Source organism: Ursus maritimus, unplaced genomic scaffold (genome assembly GCF_017311325.1).
Source record: "Ursus maritimus isolate PB19 unplaced genomic scaffold, ASM1731132v1 scaffold_5, whole genome shotgun sequence".
Classification (NCBI taxonomy): Eukaryota; Metazoa; Chordata; class Mammalia; order Carnivora; family Ursidae; genus Ursus; species Ursus maritimus.
In genome coordinates, this window is record NW_024426663.1 from 32,339,841 (window position 1) to 32,361,831 (window position 21,991).

The 21,991-nt window shown below is 43.6% G+C and overlaps 1 long non-coding RNA gene across 1 annotated transcript; it reads left to right on the forward strand.

Moving 5' to 3' along the window:
* Positions 1–18,716: 18,716 nt before the first annotated feature.
* LOC121100647 lies at positions 18,717–21,026 on the forward strand. The gene is made up of 3 exons (XR_005832362.1): positions 18,717–18,829; positions 19,427–19,629; positions 20,788–21,026. It is a non-coding gene; the product is annotated as an uncharacterized LOC121100647 (long non-coding RNA).
* The last annotated feature ends 965 nt before the right edge of the window (positions 21,027–21,991 follow it).

Consider the following 21,991-nt stretch of genomic DNA (forward strand, 5'->3'; position numbering starts at 1 on the left):
TCGGCAATCTATGCTGGAGGGAGTGGCCACCGCATAACCCTTTCTCCATGAAGTTTCTCGATTGCTCCCTCTTGCCCTGTGCTGGGCTTTTTTTTCTAATGCCCCTTGACACTGAATTAAACTTTAATTCTGTCTGGGGAGGAAGCTCTGGGTTGGGCTGTACAGCCCTGCTGTACCATCGATGAGACCGTCTGGGAGTTAATTCAGCTGTAACCCTTGCTGCCTGGAGCTCTTTAATTCCCCACCTCCTCAGCTCCATCCCTTTAAAGCTGTTTAGTTATTTGCAGCTGAAGCTGCTCATCGCCTGAAAGAGTCCCCTAGGACTCAACTGTGCATCAAACAATAACCCGAGCTCTTTCTCCCTTTTCCTGGAGACATTTCTTTGGATGATAAAAGCCTGGATTTGTATGCAGTCAGGTCAGCACCCTCTGTCCAGGTGGACTGAGCCAGGCCAGGGCAATGCATTGAGTCACTGGCAGACAGCAGCTAGTCGCCCTCCTGCCTGTCATTAACACAGGAGAACCCAATCCACATCAGACCTGGTTCCTTTTTTAAAGGCCGTGTTAACAGCCCATTAGTAGTTAGGGTGAGTGAGAACAAGGCTTTTGGTGGCAAGTATGCAATCCACCATAGTAATTAAACGGGTTTAAGTATAGCACAAATCTGAGGAGGCACAAAGAGTTCCATTTTGACATCCCAACTTAAAAAAATGAACAAAGGCAAGGAAAGTTCTGGTCTCCTGACTCCCACTGTCTGTCTCTCAGTCTATCTCTGCTTCTAGCACCTCTCTCCATCTCTGTTTTCCTCTGGGATCTGGATCTCTTGGATTTTCACTCTGTATATCCCTGTCTCTCTTTGTTTTTTCAGCAGATTCTTTTCTCTTTTTATAAAATCCTTCTTCCTCAATATAACATTACAACATCTAATAACTTAAGTAAAATCTTCCAGAAATGAAAACAAAACCAAACCAAACCTCACCCCGCTGCCCTTGCTCTCAGCACCCTGCCCCTTATTTTAGGCATCCTGCCAACTCTAGCCAGAGTAGTGCACTTGCTCTGTGGTTATATTTTTCATCAAGATTTCAGAGAAGTCCTGGTACTGACTTAACATCTCCCCTGCTCCCTCCTTTGGTTCAGGCTCTTAAGTTCACAGGCAAAATTTCAAGCCACTCAGGTGATTATATCAGTCCCACCCCACCCAACCTGAGCTTTCCCATCCAGTGCTGATCTCTGGTGCTTACAAAAGTGGCCCAAAGCACATCTCCAGCTCTGGGCATATCAGTTCTACCTGTACTCTGGAACATATCGCAGACCTTAGAACTGATATGCTCAGGCACTAGGGATATTAGACTTATTTCACACAGCCTCACGAAGCAGTTGCCTGTGGAGGGCCCCAGTCACTGTTGAGTACCCAGAGCAGTGGTGCACACCAGTTTAGGACAGGAAACAAAGAAGGGGACCATATCTGATTGCAGCCACGGGGGGACTGAAGAGGGCAGGATGTAATAACCTTTGATGCACTTCTCTGCCTTCCAACACCAAGGAAGTTTATGAATTCCTCCTGATTAAAAAGAATTAAAAATCGTATATGTCCTAATGCCAGGCAAAGCTGGATTACAGAAACAGCTTTAAAATCTGCCTCTGGAGACGGGATGACCCCAGGAAGGAGAATACAGACACTACGAACCACATTTCTGAAGGCCCTGCTCCAGGCAGACAAGACAAAGCAAGAATTTAGCATTTTCAAAAAAAAAAAAAATACTGGAGCAACTTATTTTCCATGAACATATATTTTATGTGACAGTAGTCATGGCATACCAGAGGAAGGGTATCTTTGTCGCCCTTCTCCTAAAGCAGCAAGTTTTACATTGATGCAGGGGGCTTCCCTACTAATAAATGACTGCATGAGGGACCCTTCTGTCCATTCAAATGGACTCCTGCATCAAGAAGATGATGTCTGCATTTTTTATGACATTTCTTAACCAGGAATTTCTGTACTCATTTTTTTCCTTTTACCTCTTTAAAAAATTATTAAATATAGCATATAGAAAATTGCATAAAATATTAATGTACAGCCTAACAAAGAATGAAGATGAAGTTACGTTGATCCATTTCAAGGAATGGTGTATCATCACAACCCAGAAGCCCTCGTGTTACTTTCCCCCTAACCCTCTCATCTCTCTGTGGAGGCTTCTCTGTTCTGGCTTTTAGGGTGACCACAGCTGTCCTTTTCTTTACAGTTTGACCACCTACATATCCTTAAATACTATAGTTTAGTTTTGCCTGCTTTGAATTTTATAAAGAAAATCATAGAGGGTATATGATTTTGGGTCTTGGCCTCTTTCGCTCTACATTGTTCATGAGCTTCATTAACGTTAGGTGCACCTCTAGTTTGTTTGTTTCCACTGTCATGTAGTATCCCACTGTATGAATATACCACAATTTACCCACTCCCACTGGCTATTTTCTGCTACAAACATTCGTGATTGTTCCACATGTTTCTCTAGGGGTTTTATCTAGTCTTGATGATATTTAATCTGGAAGTCTTGAAAAGATCAGCAGGAGTTTATAAGTCACCTACAAGAAAAAGGACATTCCAGGCACAAGGAATAGGGTGTATAAAAGAACAGAGGAGTGCAACCACGTGGCATGTTGGGGGAACCACAGTCCTGTATTAACAGGGTGTGACACTTGAGCAATTCTCAATAGAGTTCCCGATATGAACAGGGCTGTGTTACAGTGCACATTTATGATATAGGGTAACAGACACATTTTGAGTCATCACCTTCACCATGCTGGACATGCAGTCTAATTAGAGTGGGACCATGTAGTTGGACCCAGTTGTTATGGGGCTGAGATCAATTCTGGGCAGCCTTGTATGCTAGGGATCATCACATTTTAAATGGCAAATGACATTCATCTTGTAGCTGGGTCTGAGCTGTTAAATGGGTGCCCAGAGTACTGTGTTTTGAAAAATCTGAGGCTATGTCTGGTATCAGCTGGAAAGCCTTGGTTGAATGTGTGGAGCTCAGGTGTCATGGAGTTGCTGACTTGTATCCAAATGCCTCTCTCTGCAGTAGCTGGGGCGCTCTGGAGGAGCCCTCCACTGTCCAGCTCATGCTGGTCCATATATTGTTTACTTTATTACATGCACAGTGCTGCTCTAATCACCAGAGTTGCCACCATAAACAGCATCAGCCATCTGTGTGCCTGGGAAGAACAGCTACTGTGGAAAACAAAATTTAAGCCCCCTTGGCTTTCAAATGACAGGACCAGGAGGTACTGAATGTCAAGGTCTTATTTGAGGAATGATAAAACAATGAGCTTTGAGCTTCGCGTGTTATCATTAGAGCAACCATATTTGTTATAAATGAAAACAAACAACGATTTATGTTTTGAGTCTCTCTCTCTCTCTCTCTCCCTCTTAAACCAAAATGATCATAACATTCTGTCCCATAAGCTGAAATGGTCCAGTACTTATAGCAGGCTGGTCTGATTCATGACTCTAACAGTGTCAGTTATGTGGTATTAATAATAAGCCCTTGGAATTAGAGCAAGGCTTTGCCTCAGGTAACCTGGTTATGGAACGTGTGTGCATCATCCGATTCAGTGGCCAGGAAGAAACAGGCCTATATGCTAAATCCATATTATCATGGGTTACTGGTGTACCTATGGAAGACAAAGATGAGTTTTCTCATGAAATGGCCATGTTCTGAGTGTTGCTGCAGCAGTGGGAGCCAGATGGGTGGGCAGACCCCAGTCACATGAGACAGCGCACAGTAAACCTAACAGACCTTTGACTTAATAGAAACAAGAAACTAGACACTTCCAATGCCATAGGAGCACATCTAAGAGTAGCTCCTGTTTGCCTGTGGTAGCAAAAATGACCACAAAACATCTTCACGCTGACATGGAGGCTGAAAATCCCAGTAGAAACCATTCTTTGTTGTGTGAACTCGGATGGGTTCTTTGCCATTACTGAATTTCAGGTTGCTCCTCTGTAAAATGAGAAAAGTACTTCACAGTGTTGTTAAGCAGATCTAATCAAATGAGATTATGTATATAAAAGTCATCTGTAAATTTTATAGCACTGTACAATATTAGGTATTATTACCTCATAAGGTTATTGAAAGGTTCAAAAGAGATCATGTACTTGAAATCACTTGGAAACATCTGTCTGGAAGAGTACAAATGTAAGGTGGTAGTTGAAGTAATAGTATCAAGGCTTTTAGTTATGGGTGGCTAGAGATACTGTGAGAAGTATATGAAAGAGGGTATAAGAGCATTGTGGAAATAAAAAGTTTAGAGCATTTTTTAAAAATGGGAGATGAGCCCTGGAATTTTCTAGAACAGAAGCATCAATGTCAGTGGAGCTGTGAACAGGTTAGAAGTCATTGGTCAGCCGAGTCCATGTGGCATTTTATATTTAATAGGCATTTTTGGCTATAAGAAAGAGAGACTGACTCAGGTTACAAGGAAGAAATGAAGATTCATTGATGGATACATGTAGACAGAGATCTGTACCACACCTCATGGGAAACTGCAAAGAGCCAAGTCTCATGGAGAATGGAATGCATAGCAGGAACTGGGAAGTTATGTAGGATGAAAAGCAACTGTAGGAACTGGATTATCTTGTTGCCCTAGAGCGACAGGAGTTTTCTAATTTTCTACTGTTCGTGTCCCTACACAGCCAAGTAGCTCATCTTCTCCTCGGTATGTCACTTGGTTTCTGCTTTCTAGTACTCCAGACTTACCTCAGCTCCTGCCTACCCATGGTTTCTCTTGCCTATGACTTCTGCTGTTCTAGGTTTCTGATTGTCTCTCAGCTTCTGTTTCTTTTCCACCTTCCAACTCATGAATCTCTCTCTCTGATTCACATTTAGACCCTTCAAGAGAGAGAATCTGAGAGGTTCCATTTATCCCCATTGTCTGCTGGATGTGACTTTTGTGTCAGGCCTTAGGTCTGCTGTTCTTGGTCAGGCTTCTATACCTGGACCAGTTAGTTACCTGTGGTCCAGGAGGTAGGGTCACATGGTATGAATATAGCAATTTATGCTTCAAGAACCCCTTAGCTTGGGGCTGTTAGTTGGGACCCTCTTGGTAAGGTGTGAGGCAGGGGTCAGTTGGTAGGCACGTCTTCTACAGCTTCAGTACATATGTGAGGGTGCTTGGAGCTCTGAGGTTTACTTCCCATTACTAAGTCAGTAGGAGCCACGTAAGGAACTTTCTGTTACGACAAACAAATTAAACACCCCCATCCCCCATAAAATATGATTGATGGTGGTAGAGAAGATGAAGAAGGAGGAAGAGGAGGAAAAGAGAAAGAAGAACAATGTGAGGATTTTGAGATATCTTGTGTGAAAGCCTTTCTCTGAAAGCCACTCTGAAAAGAGACAGGAAATATATGCTCTCAAGTGTCAGAAATAGTGTAGTTGGCCCAAACTGAGCATTATTTCGGATTCTGGTTATTTTACCTGGAGTCAAAGTAGCTTCTTCAACATGATTAAGAATCCCAGAATTTTGAAACAGAAGGAAAGCTCGAGATAACCCCCTCTTCATTTTGCAGGGTCTAACCCCTTCATCTTAGAGAAGTGGAAATGCGGGTCTCCAAGTCTGAGTGGCTTGAGCAAGGGGAGGGTGCCTCTGCTCTGTGACTGTGGAACAAAGGAGTGATTTCAGCTGAGTAATTCTCGGCCTTCGAACTGTTAACTCCGATCAGCTGGATTCCACTGGGGCACTCGTGGAGATGAAAACATTATTGGCTTGAAAAGCTACCCCTGCCATTTGGGGCAGCTGGCCTGGAATTCTTGTCAATATTGCTCATATAAAATAGAAATCTGCTTTTTCTGTAAGAGGGTGGTGTATTTTCTAAGATTTGTCTTCATCCCTTGAGTGTTTACACGCATTTCTATATGTCCCATTCTCGTCCCCAACTTACTCAGCCTCAAAATTGTTCCTAAATGTCTAAAGAAGAAGCCATCTTGGTCTCTGGGCGCCTGTGAAGGCTGTGACTACAAACGGCGAAAACAAACCAAACAACACCAGCAAAATGCCCCTGGCAGCTTAATCAAACTCCCAAATTTAATCACATAAGTAATGGCTATCCTGGGTGAGCCTTTTTATAAGTTTTGTGTTTTACAAACAAAAAACCAAAAAAATATTGCCACTGGATTTTTACAAAATTTCATGTATTATGGCGGTAGCCAAGATTCTCATTATTCTAAAGTGATAAACAAAATAACTAAAATATGTGTTAGGTATCTGCTGTTTTAACTGCATGGCCTTGGGCAAGTTATTTAGTTTTTGTACTTTACTTTGTTTCTCATCCGAACACTGGAGTATTTATTTTCTTAGCACTGTGACTGGCTTACAGCAAGTGCTTAGTAAACATCACCTATTAATATTATATACCGTTTTATTTAGTCTTCTTAAGAACTTTATGAGGAATGAAGCTCCTATGAAGTGAAGTAATTTGTTTAACTTCTAGAAGGTACTAAGTGAGAGAGTTAGAATAGGTAACTAATTCTCTGGCTTCAGTTAGGTGGCCTTTTTGCTCCATCAGAGCTCCTACCCACAAGCCCTATAGTTGGGAGGATGTTCTGGAGAAGGTCCCAGAGCTGGAAAATATCTTCCTGTTTTTCTCTTCTTCCCAAAGAGGGCTGAGCAGGGGGAACCTGGATCTGAGTCTCTGCACCCAGGATTCAGAAACCCCACTGCATTCCCTATCTCAAGGCTCCTTTCCTACTGGGCATCCTGAGGGCTTCCTGAATGCACCCACCCCTCTACCCTGACGAGTGGAAGGATCCTAGACTCTGGAGGTGTTTGAGGAGAACTGCTCCTCTCCACCTCTGCCTATGGTTGGGACTGTCTGCCATTCCCTAAGGGGCCTCAAGCACTTTTTGTCACAGAAGCTAGGCTTCTCACCTTGGAAAATCAACATAATGCTCACTACATTTTATTTTCTTCTTAGGGTAGCTAATGTGCATGCAGTTACTCAATAAGATTTATCAAGGGCCCCACATAAAACCCAGCAGGTTTTTCTTGGGTGATGAAAAACGTGGCCCTTCCTGGGGAAAGGCTACCCTGTTGGCCACCCCTTCTGAAATAGTCCTATGGGTAAAGTTCTGAAAAGTCCAAGGAATGGCGTGGGCAGGATTTTACTGGCACCTGTAAATAGGCAAATTGGCAGCTCTTCATGTTCTTCTTCACTGACAGATGTGGCAGTGGAGCTTGTTCTCAGATGCCTGCCAGAGGCTAATTTGACTGCATTTGATACCGCGGGAGAGATCAATGAAAACTTCAGTGAAAGGAAAACTAGGATTCAGAGAAACCAGGAAGAGTTTGGAACAGGGCTTTTGTGTAGGTCATCTGGAAAGTGTGTACCCTTAGGAGTTATGCATCATAATAGCCTTAATAAGAAGACAATAGGGGTGGGATGAGGTGGAGAAGCGTCCATGTGCCCAGAAATCCACCCAAATGCACACACAGCCGCCCACAAACACCTAAAACAAATGTGGCTCCTAAGATTTAGCCTCCAGCTTACTAAGTAATCACTGAATTTGTTGGCTTGCTTGTATGACTCAAGAAAAGATTTAGACTATTTCCACTCCTTCCACAGACCACTGCTAAATGACCAGATGGGGAAAAAGTCTATGGCCTGACCTAACTGCCAGCAGCCCATGAATGTTCCAGACGGTGCAGAACTCACAGCAAAGGAATTATTATTCTTTTTTCCCCCCATGAAGAAACAAAGGCTTCCACTCTTGACCCTGGCATTCCCTTGTTGCTGTCTTCTCTTCCATGACACCTAGGTTTGATTTTCTTTATCTTAGGTATTCCAGTGAATATTTGCTGAATTTTAATTTAGACCGAATGCAATTCAGAAGACTGAGGCTTTCCAAATTTCAGACCTCCTGAGAAAGGTGTGTGAGAGAGAGAAAGAGAGAGACAAAGAAAAGCTCTCCGCTTGTCTAATCACCGAAAGGCCTCCTGGGATCTCTGAGCTCAACCCGGGGAAGAAAGCAGATTGGTTACCTCAGTCTGGTGGGTTTTATCAAGATGTGATAAAACAGAGTAATGAAAAATGGTGGGCTGAATTCGTTATCATTCAGTGAGGGGCTCTGTGCAGGTAACCAGGCCATAACTCACTTGCCTCGTGACAGTTTTTACTGCTCTGTTTCAGTGCAGTTTTGTGGACTGAGGGGAACTGCCCTACACAACAGATGGGGGTACTCTTTTCTTTCTCCCTGTCCTGTGGACAGGCCCTAAGGCTCAGCGCAGTGACTCACTATTGTGGTATTATATGCCTCAAGATTAAGTGTGTGCTGTGGAAAGTGTGGGGCAGGATTTATCAGTGAGAGTTCTTCCTTTGAAGTATCAGGGCAGGCTACTTTGCTGATGGTTTCTGGAACCTGGCCAAGCCCCAATATGCTGTGAAAATAGCCGTCTTAGGTTTTCTTGGCACATGAGCACATTTGCACTTGATTCTCAGACCTCCACTGCTTTCTGATGTTTTTGAGGCGAGTGTTCCTGGGAATTAGGGCCTGGGGCCAGATTGTAACCCTGCCTGTTTGTGCCCCTTCAAATGCCCCATCCAAACATGGTTTTGATGGCTCCAGATACGGGCTGTAACACCAACTTGAATAAGAATATCCTTGAGTTCCCAAGTACGGGCTGGCTTTGAGTTGCTTTTAGGCATTTATGTATAAATTTCTCTCAAACTCACATTTCCTGCTGCCCTGCCCCCACTAACAAAATGTTGACGCTTAAGGGGTTTTACTGCAACAGTGCTTTCCACCACAATGTGTCTTTGCATTTCCAGTTTGAAACTAATGCAATATGCATGTGGAGAAAAACCTCAGTGATACCATTACAACTGTACCAGTAAATTAAGAAAAAAAAAATCCATCATTCTCTAGTGAAAAATCCATCATCTATCTGCCTGCATCTTTCTCCTCCCACCTCTACTCATTGTCATACTGTTATTAATTTTGAGAACAAAGGACATAAAAAGCTAATTATGTGAGATTCCCAGACACCCTTCCAGAGGTTAATATATCAGCTACATTTCTCATCACCCAGCTATGTGTAATAAATAGCTTCCTTGTAAATGCAGATTTCCCAATAGACTCCCTATTTCAGGTTTCCCTCTAGCCTGGGAACCAGACTCTGTCCTTCCTGATTTAAATCTTGCCAGCCTGTGTTGGTGAACCCATGTGTAACCTTGCTGAGCATCTTCCTGTCTCTTAACTTGCTGAGAGGGCAGACCCTTTAATAAGGGCAACTTGATGTGACAGGGCTTGAATCTGAGAGAGGGCTCAGAAAGCTGTCGGGTCCATGTCCATTGACCTCCTGGTTGAAGACATAATTGAATGTAGTTGCAGGCTGGCTTCTGTTGTGAGCTGTGTCGTCCCCAACCTCCAAATCCATATGTTCAAGTCCTAACCCCACCACCTCGGAACGTGGTGGAGATGGGGCCTTTGCAGAAATAATCAAGTTAAAATGGATCCTTAGGGTAGGCCTGCATCCAGTATGACTGGTATCTTATAAAAGGGGAAATTTGGGGACACTCACACACAGGGACAATGCCATGTGAACATAAAATGGTCACATAAAAGTCAAGGAGGGAGGTCTGGAATGGATCCTTTCCTACAGCCCTCAGAAGGGACTGAGCCTGCGGACACCTTGATCTTGGACTTTTGGCTTCCAGACTATGAGACAATACATTTCTGTTTTCTAAGCCATTCAGTCTGTAGTACTTAGTTACAGTAACCTTAGCAAACTAATACATGTCCCTTGGACAGCAGACTCTGAGGAAGGGGTTGGCATGAAGGAAGTTTGTAAGGGAGTACTTTTGGGATAAATTCCTGTCGAAGAGAAGAGAAAGAAGCAGACTGGGAAGAGGGAGACACCAAGCTGTGCTGTGATGTAGTTCACTGAAGGCCTCAGCTGACTCCATGGCAAGTTCTGGATCTCGGATGGCCCTTCCGAGTTCGAACATGGGTCTGGGCCTTTGTACCCTCCTGTCAATCTATCACTGGGTGTGGGCTGCCTCTGGGAGGAGGTATGACCTTGGGTAAGGAAATTTTCTTCAGCCAAGGCAATTCCTGAAGAGAGCTGATAGTGGGGAACAGTCTTTTGGGAGCAGTCCCAGCAGCTGGGGGCAGGAGTCCTTCATTCCTCAGGAAGGATCAGGGTGGCACATCATAGTATCCACCAGGAATGCATGTCATAATAGGTTAGTTGGCTGAAGGATGGCTTGTCATGTTTTGTGATTTTCAAAATGGAGTTTAGCTTTGTAAGCTGTGGTAATCTGTTGAGCTCACCTTTCCTCATCTACCTTAGAGATGAAGCAGGCGGTGGCTCCCTGCCCTGGAGCCTCCTCTGGGAGAGAGGTGGCTGTTGGAGGTGTATCATTCAATATCTGGACAGAAGGAAAGTGCTCTGGATGCTTTAAATGGAGAAAAAGTTTATAAAGAAACTGGAAGGGCTGGGGGGGGAGCACAAAAAGGAGGGAGATGTTCCCCAGAGATCAGGATGCTGGTTTTGACTGGGGTTGGAGCCTATAGGCCCACACTCTCTGCTGAGTTGTCGCTGCCACTACTGCTGTTGGATCTGTGCTGTTCCCTCTGAACAGGAGCCCAGGATGCCAGATGTTGATGCTGGTGAGACCAGGGCTGATGCTGCCAGAGCTCAGATTCACCTGGAGGCTTCTGGACCCCATTGTTGCTGGTCCCATTACTATTGCTGTTAGTGGCATCACCAGTAGCAGACAAAAAAGCCTCTTCTTCCCCGTATCTTCTAATTTCCCTAGTAGCAAGGCGACTGGCTCCCAGTCCCCTGCCACAGAGAGGAGAGCATGGAAGAACAGGTAGGGATCTGGGACAGCAGTCAGTAGTCCAGACAATAGTCCTCTGTGCGGCTAGTCTGAGGGACATTGGTCAGTTGATGGTGCTGAGAAGGAGGACCAATGGCTAGGAATGGAGCATCACAGAGAAATGGCCAGGAAGCCCCTTCCCAGGTCTGAGGAGGGGACCCATCCACAGGGTAGTGTACAACTCCAGAATTTGACTGATCTTCCACTACTGTCTACTTCCTGCTCCACATCCCTCTACTCCCTCTGAGGAGAACAGAACTTTCCCAACCTAACTCATGCCAAGGCCAGCTTGGTAAAAAGGAGCTTTGTTTCTAGAGGAGATGTTAATTATGATCTTGTAGAAACCAAGTCTACTAGCTCTCAGCCAATATTCTCTTGACCACACCACGTCACTGCTACAGCCCTGCCTCCCTTTTCCTTTCTTTCCTGTTCCTGACAGGAATTCTGGGTCACGACTAAGCACAATGGGACACTGACCACAAAAGGGCTGACTGGATCAACTAAACTACTCAGGCACTTCACTTAAATACCTAGGAAGGTGATATCTCAATTGAATTTCTTGTTATTTGATTGCATTCACCAAATAAATGCTCTTTGGACACATTTATTTCTCTGGAACATTAATAAAATAATAGCATCTACCTTATCATGAATAAAATTTCTTGTGTTGTCTATTAACTTTTTCAAAGTGATTTTACATCATTCTTTCAGCAGCCTTGTGATACATCCTAAGTTGTCCTTTGTTCATCCACTTGTTCCTTCAGGAAATATTTCCTGGGTGCCAACTATGGGCAAGTGTTTGTGTTATGTACAGCAGAAGAATACAAAGAAGGAGGAGGAGGAGAAGAAGGAGATGAGGAGGGGAAGGAGGGGGACAAGGGGGAAGGAGAAGAAGAAATATCCTTATTAAAGCATTTATCTTTACAAAGGAGTCTGCTTTTACAAATAAAGCAACTAAATTTCAGAAGGAAAAATAGTCAGTGATACCAAGACCTCAGACTGGCAAACCCAAGCCATTCCAATAAACAATTCCCTTCTCACTGAAAACTAAGATGACACGTTCAGTAGCATTCAACTCCAAAGATTCTAGTTAATGTCTCTTATTATCTCAAATGTCATCTGATTATAGATTGATATGTGTTTGGTATAAGGTTACTGTGACGCATTTTCATTCGTCCTCATGGAAGGTGACAGAGCAGGCTTGGTGTTTTCCACATTGCTTAGCTTTGGAGATACCAAATAAGCAATATATTGTATTCCTTCTGCCTAAGCATGTGGTTAGTATAATTTTTCCACAGACAGCTGAACTCGACAGCCTGTGCGTGGTGGTTCAACATGAGTACAAAATGGTAGGCGATAAAAGTTGTTAGAAAAGATCCCTGGGACTTCACTAGGCACTGCTACCAGAGCCAGTCAGATTACATGGCAAGCTCAAAGGTGCCGCCAACTCTTACAGACCAAATTCTTCTCACCTGGAATTTTACAAACCAACCAGACCCCATATCGCTCCTGAATTTAAGAGATTTGGTGAGAATTTTATCAAGCCAACACTACAGTTAGTAACCATCAAGCACATTATTTTAGCCACCTAGCAATTTCTTTCAGTCAGGGAGTATCTCGGAGTATTTCTTCGAATCATACTTCTAATTTCAAATAATAAGCTGAACCCATTCTTCTCTCTTTTGAGCTGTTACTATGCTCAGCAGAAGCACCGATGTTACCATGGTTTCCTTAGCGATGCAGGTGTTACAAAGGGGAGAGAGAGTGTGGTTGGAGGAGGCAAAGAATGAGTAGAAAAAGGGACCTTGATATTCCTTGTCTGTAGGGTGCCAGCAAGATTTCACTCTGCATCTTGGGGATATGGGTCCAACTGGTGAAAGATCACCCTGGCAATGAAAGCTTTGTTCCGCTCACTTAAAAACTGTGAAGTATATTCTGTGCACCAGGCATTTTTTCATTTTAACTCCTAGAATAGGCAACTAATATTTCCTGATACATCTGGGATGTTTCCCTAAGATCACAAAGAAGAGAAGGCAGTTTTGTGTTGCTACAGTTGTATATGGGCTTAATTTGAAACTATTAGTTTCATTAGTCTTTATATTCTAATTATATCTCTACATTTCACCCTGTAACACTTTATTGCTCAAACAAGTTGGCTCAGAAAATAATTGCCATGTTCTTGCATAGAGAATATACAAAACAAAGGGCTATTGTGCCAGGGCTGGAAGGAGTGTTTTTTGATTGTTTGTCATCCCCTTCCGTGTTTTCAATAGGAGTCAGCCCCAAATGTTCAGTAAGGCCTCTGAACAATTGGGAGCCATCAAGTAAGCCCTGCCAGGGTGTGGGCGTACCTGGACAGGTTTCTGACTAGTCATCCGCTTCTGTCAGGACTTAAGGACAACATTTATTAAGGTTTTCTTTTTTTTTTTTTTTGACATTTTAAAACAGATTTTATTTATTTATTTGTCAGAGAGAGAGAGAGCACAAGCAGGTGGAGCAGCAGGCAGAGGGAGAAGCAGGCTCCTACTGAGCAGGGAGCCCAGTGTGGGACTTGATCCCAGGACCCTGGGATCGTGACCTGAACTGAAGGCAGACGCTTAACCCACTGAACCACCCAGGTGTCCCTTATTAAGGTTTTCTTAGGCTGTTGGAAAATCTGTTGTCTCTTTCTGAGATGTTCTTTCCTTGGTAGAGGTACCTAAATGTTGCCAGAAGGTCCATGGAGTGTGAATACCACCAGGAGATTTGACTTTCGTAACAGTCTCCTTTCATCTTATAAGTCAGAGTAACTCAGCAATAATGTTATATTTTGTGTTTGCAAGGTGATGGAATTTTATAGGATCGTTAATCTTTACAGAGCCCTAGACTGGTAGGGAACCTCTATTAGTACCACTTTGAAAGAGGTGTCTTTGAGTGTACAGTTCAGTAAAGTTCATTCACACTGTTGAGTACCTGATCTCTAGTATGCTTTTCTATCTTGCAAAATGGAAACTCTCAAGCCATTAAACAGCAACTCCCCATTTCCCTCTCCCATCCGTCCCTGGAAAGAGGGAAAGAGGAAAATATGATATGAAAAAAAGGAACTAAATCTCTTGGCATTTCCCCATTCATTATTCGGTTTTGATATAGAATTCCAGAACGACAGATTATCCCAGCCCATGTCAGTCATTTCTCAAGGTTGAAAAGAGAAATCCTAGGGAAGTAAAGTAGAAATGAGATGGTTCATTGAAATGGGCCACATCACAGTGGAGACACCTTCTCTCTAGGAGGATCAACATAGGGCATCATCTCTCCAAGGCCATCAGGTACTCTTTTGAGACACTAGGGTTCTGCGTCTAGATCAATAATCCATGGTATTTATTGAGCATCTGTAATGTGTCTGCTTTGTATTTGGTGATATGGTGAAAACAAGAGACAGAAGATATAGTTCCTAACCTTTAAAAATATCCACAGTCTGGCTGGAGAGGTAAGGTTCAGACAAATGAATTATGGGAAAACATCAGATAGTATATAAATCAGTGCGAAGCGTTATGGGTCAGAGGTCCTCTTGCCATCAGAACAAAGAAAGGGCAGAGAACACAAATCTTTGGAATAACCAGGGAAGGTTTCTTGAAGGGGGAGAGGTTGAATTGTAGAGAAGAGAAAGGCCTAACAGGCCTTTTAATTTTGTGAGCTCCCAATTTCATCAATACCACGGTGGTACTTCATTTCTTCCATAAACCACAGTGAACAGTGAAACACAAGAGGTTTTGATTCTGTAATCAAGCAGAGGCCATGTTGAGATGCAGATGATGGCAGGCTCCCTCCCAGCTGAGTGACTCACACCTCTATCCCAGAGTGCAGGGCTCTGACAGATGACAGAGAAGCACAGGCCATGGGCCTTCCAGGTTGCTCCCGAATAGATGAACTCAGAACTACTGTATTTCAAGATGGGAAGATTTTCATGCGGCACAGAGGGGAGACTGATGGAGAGTCTGATCTGGCTAGAAGCTTGCTGGGAAGGGTGGTAGCCTAGGGTACTAAGGTTCAACACGATGCAGCGATTAGGGGAGATTAGGACATTTTTCTGGGCAGGCTAGTGAAATGGGCAAAGAGGTCTTTTAGAAACACTGGAATGGAAGTGTCCTACTGTAAGGATTGGAGGAAGGGAGGAAGACAGAGTCAGGGAGATGGCTTAGAATGCAGATTGTAGGAGGGGGTGGAGACCGCAAGGGCAGAAAAGAAAGGGTGAATCAGCAAGATTTTGCAAATAATAGGCTTGATGACCAATGTATAGAGTCAATGAGGACAACTATGAAGAAAAAGGAAGAGGGTAAGGAGCCCACTGTGTCCTCAGAGGCACCCTGCAGCCTCCCAGCACTCGTCTTCCAAAGTGGTTTTCCCACCTTGTGTACCTGCTGGGTGACAGTTCATGTGTAACTCATAGACCCATAGTAAAATTCTAAAAAAACAATAAAAATAAAAATAAAAATTGTGGTAAAATACACATAACATAAAATTTACCATCTTAACTGTCTTTGAGTGTACAATTCAGTAAAGTTCATTCACACTGTTGAGCACCTGATCTCTAGTACGCTTTTTTATCTTGCAAAATGGAAACTCTCAAGCCATTAAACAGCAACTCCCCATTTCCCTCTCCCATCAGTCCCTGGACACCAGCTTTCTAACTTCTGTCTCAATGAATTTGACCTTTTCATACAGTGTTTGTTTTTGTGACCCATTTATTTTACTTAGCATAATGTCCTCAAGGTTCATCCATGTTGTAGCATTTGTCAGAATTCCCTTCCTTTTTAGGCTGAATATAACATTCCGTTGTATGTATATGCCATATTTCGTTTATCCATTCATCCCCTGATGGACACTTGGGTTACTTCTACTTTCTGGCTCTTGTGAATAATGCTGCTATGGACATGGTGTACAAAGACCTCTTCAAGACCCTGCTTTCAATTCTTTTGGATATATCCCCAGAAGTAGAATTGCTGGATCATGTGGTAATCTTATTGTCAATTTTTGAGGAACCGCCATACCGTTTTCTACTGCAGCTATACCATTAAAATCCCACCAAGAGGGCACAAAGTTTCCAGTTTCTGCACCTCCTTGTCAACACTTCTTTTCTGTGTGCTTGTGTAGTCATCCTAATGAGTATGAGGAGCCCGTGGCTATATACCGAGCATGTGCAGTTTCTCTCACGAGCCGTAGTTGTCTTTCTTTGCCATTTACGAAGGCGTAGTGGAATACATGGGCTTTTCAGTGACTTTTGAAAGGCTGAGAATACTGAGTCAGCTCTAATTTGTCTTTTGTAAAGGAATTCATTCCCACACTTCAGTATTCTCTTACGAATAACAACTTATTTGTGATATTCCTCAGGAGTTACTGAGATGGAGCAGTCAGTCATGGCATCACAACTGAGAAGCACTCCTCATTGAACTGAGTTTTTAATTAACAATGGATTCTTGTCACACACCCACTGAAAATAGCACATTCTCCCCTAGATGGGTGCTACAAAAGGGAGGGGAAAAGCAAAAGGACAATAGGAACCCCATCATGTAACAAGATTTTATTTCCTCCCAAGTGGTTTAATCAGAGATGCTTATTAGAAACAATGTCCCTCTTCATCTACAGAAATTCTGAAGCCCGAGGTCTGGAACCCAAGCTGGAGCAACTATCACTCCTCTCATGTCAATATTTATTGATTATATTTTTGAGAGGGATTCCTACCTGTCCAATTTGCTCATGTATCCAGAGAGGAAAAGTTATAATGATAAAGAAGAGTTTTAATTTTTTTCCGAGGTTTTATTTACTCAGACAGCCTTTGTTTAGTTGAACGGAAATTTATGGGTTTCTTTTTCAGCAAGGAATTTACATCTGAAGAGTGCTGTAGACCACTTAAATAGTATTCCAAATGCACAGTGGCTCTTCAGGCCCTGCAAAGACCATGAAAACCCGAGGTTGCCAAATGCTAGATGTAGCAAAAAGAAAAAAATGGAATAGCAAAAAGAAAGGAGTTTGGCGAGGGCATCTGGTGACAACTTTCTCCCAGCAATTTGTCCTCAAGGCCAGGAGGAAGAAGACAAGGTATATAGGTAGGATGATATCAGAAAGGCCAACAAGAATACTCCGGTGTATTCTGTGTCTGAATGATTTCCAGTATTGCTCTACCTGACTGCTTTATCTATAATCAAGGAGCCCTTAGGTAATTAAGGCAGAACATTTTTTTGTTTTGTTTTTTATTTTTGTCTTCAGCTCTAGTTTGAGTTTTCAAGCAAGACTCAAGGACACTGGAAACTCAAGGCTGAGCATTTTAAGGCAGGAGATAGGGCTGTGAGATAATGACATCCCTGGGAAACCCTTCCTCTAATTACCTAATACTCAGAACCAACTAAAGAACCAAGAGAAGTCTGGGATTCTGTGCTCAGCCTGTCCCATGCTCCTGTGCAGGGAGCACTGTAACCATCCAACTATGCAGACGGGCTTCCTTGTAGAGGCTGTCTCACTGGCCCTCCCACACTCAGCTCTTTGTTCAGATTATTTTCCAAGACCTGCCTGACATTTCTCTCTTCCCATTTTTTCTCTTTTGAAATGTGTAGTTTTGCCTTAGAAAACCCTTCCCAAGAGTAACAGTGAACACACGCTCAAGACTACTATCCTAGAGAAGTGGTACAGGGGCGTGACTAGCAGGGTGGGTTCTGGTCAGATCACCTGTGCTCAAATCCTGGGTGTCCCACTAACAAGCTGTGTGACCTTGGGCAAGCCATGTGAACCCTCTGGGCCACAGGTTTCACATCTATAAAAGAAGGACAGCGATATTGTCCTCTGCCCCTTTCCCCTCTCCCCCCAGGGTTGCTGTGAGCACTAAATCATGAGAAGCACTCACAATAGCATCTGCATATAGTATGTGCCATGTAAGTATCAGCTGTTATTGCCCTCCTGGGCCCTCCGTTCCATTTCCTCTTGCTCAGCTTGTAGAGGGGAAAGTACAAAATCCAGCTCCACGATCTCTATGTAATTCATACTTTTAATCTCTTCATATTCCATTGAGGTAAAGTCTGAAGGTTTATTTGCTCTTCAAGCCCTCAAAATATCGACTGCCTGACTATGAAATGGCCTTTACCTACTCTTGAGTTATTCTTCTCTTTCCTTTTTATTTTCCACTTTTCTTTTCCTCTCCCTTCTCTTTTTTATTTATCTTCACACCAGAAGATGTTACAACCTTCCCAACCCCTCTATGCCCCAGGCATCTGGAGGAAACAGAAGTTTAACTCCAGTAGGTATGCTTTTCTTTACTTGAAAACTAAAGAAATTAATTTAGCTTTATTTTTGTTAAATCTGTTTTTTTGTGGTTTTGGTTTTTTGTTGTTGTTTTTGTCTCTAGGAAAGGAGAGAAAAAGTGGCTGCTTTACAATGAGGGCACTACACAGAGACACAAACATCACACGGAATCAAGTATTTACTTTATCCTTCTATAGAGTTGGCGCAATTTGATAGCCAACGGCAACCATGGTGGCCCAAGAAAGTCTGGCAGGCGGAGGAGACTGATGACTCTTTGGGAGGGGGGGCTTTAGGGAATGGCACTACCTCTGACACAACCTCCTAGAACCTCCAGAACATTCTCTGCTCCTCCTTGCACTGTCTCCCTCTCCCCAGCTTCCAGTGTCCTTCAGGATCTGACTTCCCCCTCAGCACCTCCCAGGATTTCTTGGAAGTCCCACCCCTCTATGTGTCCCACCCAAGTATCAGTCCTGCCAGGAGCCCTACTCACTGGCACTACCTTAATCACTGCCCACAGGCCTGGTGCCTGGCAACCGTCCTCACAAATAGACCCAGACGGCCAGATAAGGCCTGGTGACAACAGCCTGCAGTGCTGCGACAGGACCTCACCATATGGAGGCCACTCCTTGCACACCTTGGTGCCCATTCCATATGGGAATCTGAATCAGGAGGAAAACCTGTTTGGGTAAGCTGGGGGCAGCTGAGACATGGTCCCAGAGAGCAACAGCAGGACACTCACCTCCCCAGCTCCCTAAGGAAGGAATGATGGACTGGGAGGGTTCTCTGGGGATGCCAAGGCTAGGTAAGTGCAGCAGCATTCCCGTGAGTCAGCCTTCTGTTGCAGACTGGGAGCCCTGCCTGGGAAATAAGCCCTTCGGTAGTGATATGACAATCGCTCCCTTCTGTGACGTGGTGGCTGTGTTGCCAGCACAACCGGGATACAAAGCTGATGCACATTTGCACCGTCTTGTTTAAAAGAGGGAGCACTGGGGTTTGTTCTTGTTATCGCTATACAATAAAATTAATTCTGCCCTGATTTTTAAGAGCCAAGGACATCAGACTTTGTATTTGTACCCTCAGAATATAAAGTGGCACTTGAAATACTAGACACATAGGATGCACCTTTTTGGAGCTTTAGTTCTAAAGACGTGAGTAATATAAGATACTAGCTTTGGATTAACCGTCCAGGTGATGGGCTGACTCTGTCTTTCGGAGATTTTGGTGGAAAAGTGTGAGAAGTGTTCTTCTGATTTGTGACTGTTGACCTTGACTGTCTCTATAGCTATTCTTGGAAGAGCAGTGATTTCTTGTGGACCCCATGCCCAGCAAAACTGGAAGACACGGATTTGGAGAAAATGCTGATGAGATCCTAATCTGATAAAATTTCAGATGCATGGTTATGTAATCGTAGTTATTCCCACTATGGTGGTCAGTGTTGCTTTGAGGTAATACAAGAAGGACAGATGGCCCAGAAATGGTGATGAGGTCAGTTTGCCTGTATGCTGAGAACCAGTGTTCTTCAACATGGTTCTCTCCAGTTTATAATTTTCCCCACTAAGCAGAGCATATAAATTCCCAAATATGAAAAAAATTTATATTCCAAAAATGTGTCTCAATTTATGATGATTTTCTGCCTGCATGCAACCATACCACACCAAGACTGTTTAACGAATGGTAAAATTGATTACTTTGATCTTCATCTTTTTCTCAAGAGTCCAAGCAGGAAGGTTTGCATTGGGTACCAGGGAGCAGGTAACACGGGGTGGTTCACATACCACTTGAATGTTTCTTATTTTAGTAAGCTCTAGATACCTCTTCTGGCCACCCATATCAGCTAGTTATACATCGAGGTTCAGTTGTAGATTCTCAACTGCAGAGGAAGAAAAGAATGCCTCTGCTGTCCTTCAGTTCTCATTGGCTGGGAGGAGTGGCAGGCACTTGATTGATAAGCTGGGCCAATGCGGACACATCCTTATTTTTCACACAGGTGGATACCGCAGAAAGGTTTCTGCTGCTACACACCAAATGTGCAGTGGCAGCCTCTTCCCAGTCCTTAGGCACCGGGCCCAGCTACAGTCCTGGGGAGTAGCTCTCAGATAGGAAAAGGACACATATTGAGCTCCCAATTTTTCAATCGTTTACTACTGCATTTGGCTTTGAGAAAGAAACGTCATCTCTTGGAGTATCAATTTGTATAATGGTGAGATATGATATCTACTTTAAGAGACAATGATTGCCTTTAAATGGGATCATGTGTGTGTTATGGACTGAGCACACAGCCTGGCACACAGTAGGTGAACAAGAAGCTCTAAGACCTCCGTAGTAGGTAGCTGCAAAGGTGATAACATTATTCTCTCCCTTTCCAAACAAGCATACAAAACCCCCCACAACTCAGAAATCCAGCCAAGCAGAAGGCTGGATTCCAGCACATTCTGAAGACAGGAGAGAGCAACATCTCCACAGACACCATGTGACTGGTCACACCTCTTGTGCTGCACCAATGAGACACAGGGATCAGGCATTAGCATCATCTCACTCTAAAGCTTCTGCTCATAAAGGATATGTCCATCTTCAAGCTGGTAAATAAGCTCAAAGGAATTTAACTTACCCTAGGAAGTTGGCTAATACCAGTTTCTCTTTTAGAGAAGACAGGCTGCTGCCTCCATATCATCGCTAATGAGGCCATTCCCATCTGAGAGTGACTGGGACTCTCTTCCGAGCTCAGGCAGAGCTATAGGCCACACAGCCATGATCCATCTTCTGATTAGTAATCTTGACAACTCCCTCGGTTGTGCACTGCTGCCTCAGCGGAAGGAAGACGCAGAGAAGAAGGGGACGGAGGGGAGGATGATGGGACACTGGGCTCACTGCTGTATTTTATAAAATTGTTAGTCTTCATTGCCATGAGAACACCTGCATTTCTGCACAATATTTTATACTCAATTAATTCCTGGTGACATCATCAGAGATTGATGCGTGCGTACTGAATAAGCTTGGGAATTTTTTATGTTGTTATTTGTTTAGATCATATTTTTGCAGACAGCAGTACTATATTTATTGTTATCAGGGGCATAGAATAGCTATCCTGAAACTATGACTTTTTTTCCCTGAAACTATCATTCTTTATTTGATTTGGTTCATTTGTTCTTATCACAAATGCCATTGACAACAGGAACCAAGAGCTGAGGATCCTACCTGAACAGATTTTTGTGGGTGAGACACTGAAATGTTTGCTCATCTTTAAGTTTCAACTTTTTTCGATAAAAAATGGAGATGACAAATGACCATTGGAGAGCCTGAAACCTGTAAGATCGCCTGATGTGGAGACACTGTGTGTGGCATATAAAACATGGCACTGGGTACCCAAGTCCCCAGGCCCTGACTGGTTTAGATGGCATCTGGCCATTTAAATACTTACTTGGTTTCACTGCCCAGTAATGTAGGAGTTTATAGGTTTTATAAATTCATATTAGACAGCTATTGATTGCGGATACGGAATCCATAGCACCTATGCCAAAGAAGCAGCCCAGACCCCAGTTGTGAGGTTCATGTTCTCCCTGGAGGGTCAGAGGTATTGCGTATGTAGATGGGCCAACCATTCACGCTGGAGGGCGGGGCACAAGTCCCTTCCCTCTGCATCAGCTGTGGGAAGGAATGAACTGACGGATCTCAAAGTTTGCACAGAAACCAATAACCTCCTCCTCAGCCATTCTTTGGTAATAGGTTTTGCTCCTTTGTTTCTTGCTCAGTTGCTGAAGTCAAGTTTTTGTTAAAGTTCTTGAAGGACTCCTCAGTGCCTGCAAAGCTCCAGTCAGTGCCTTTTTCCACGTCACTCTGTGCTTAGCTG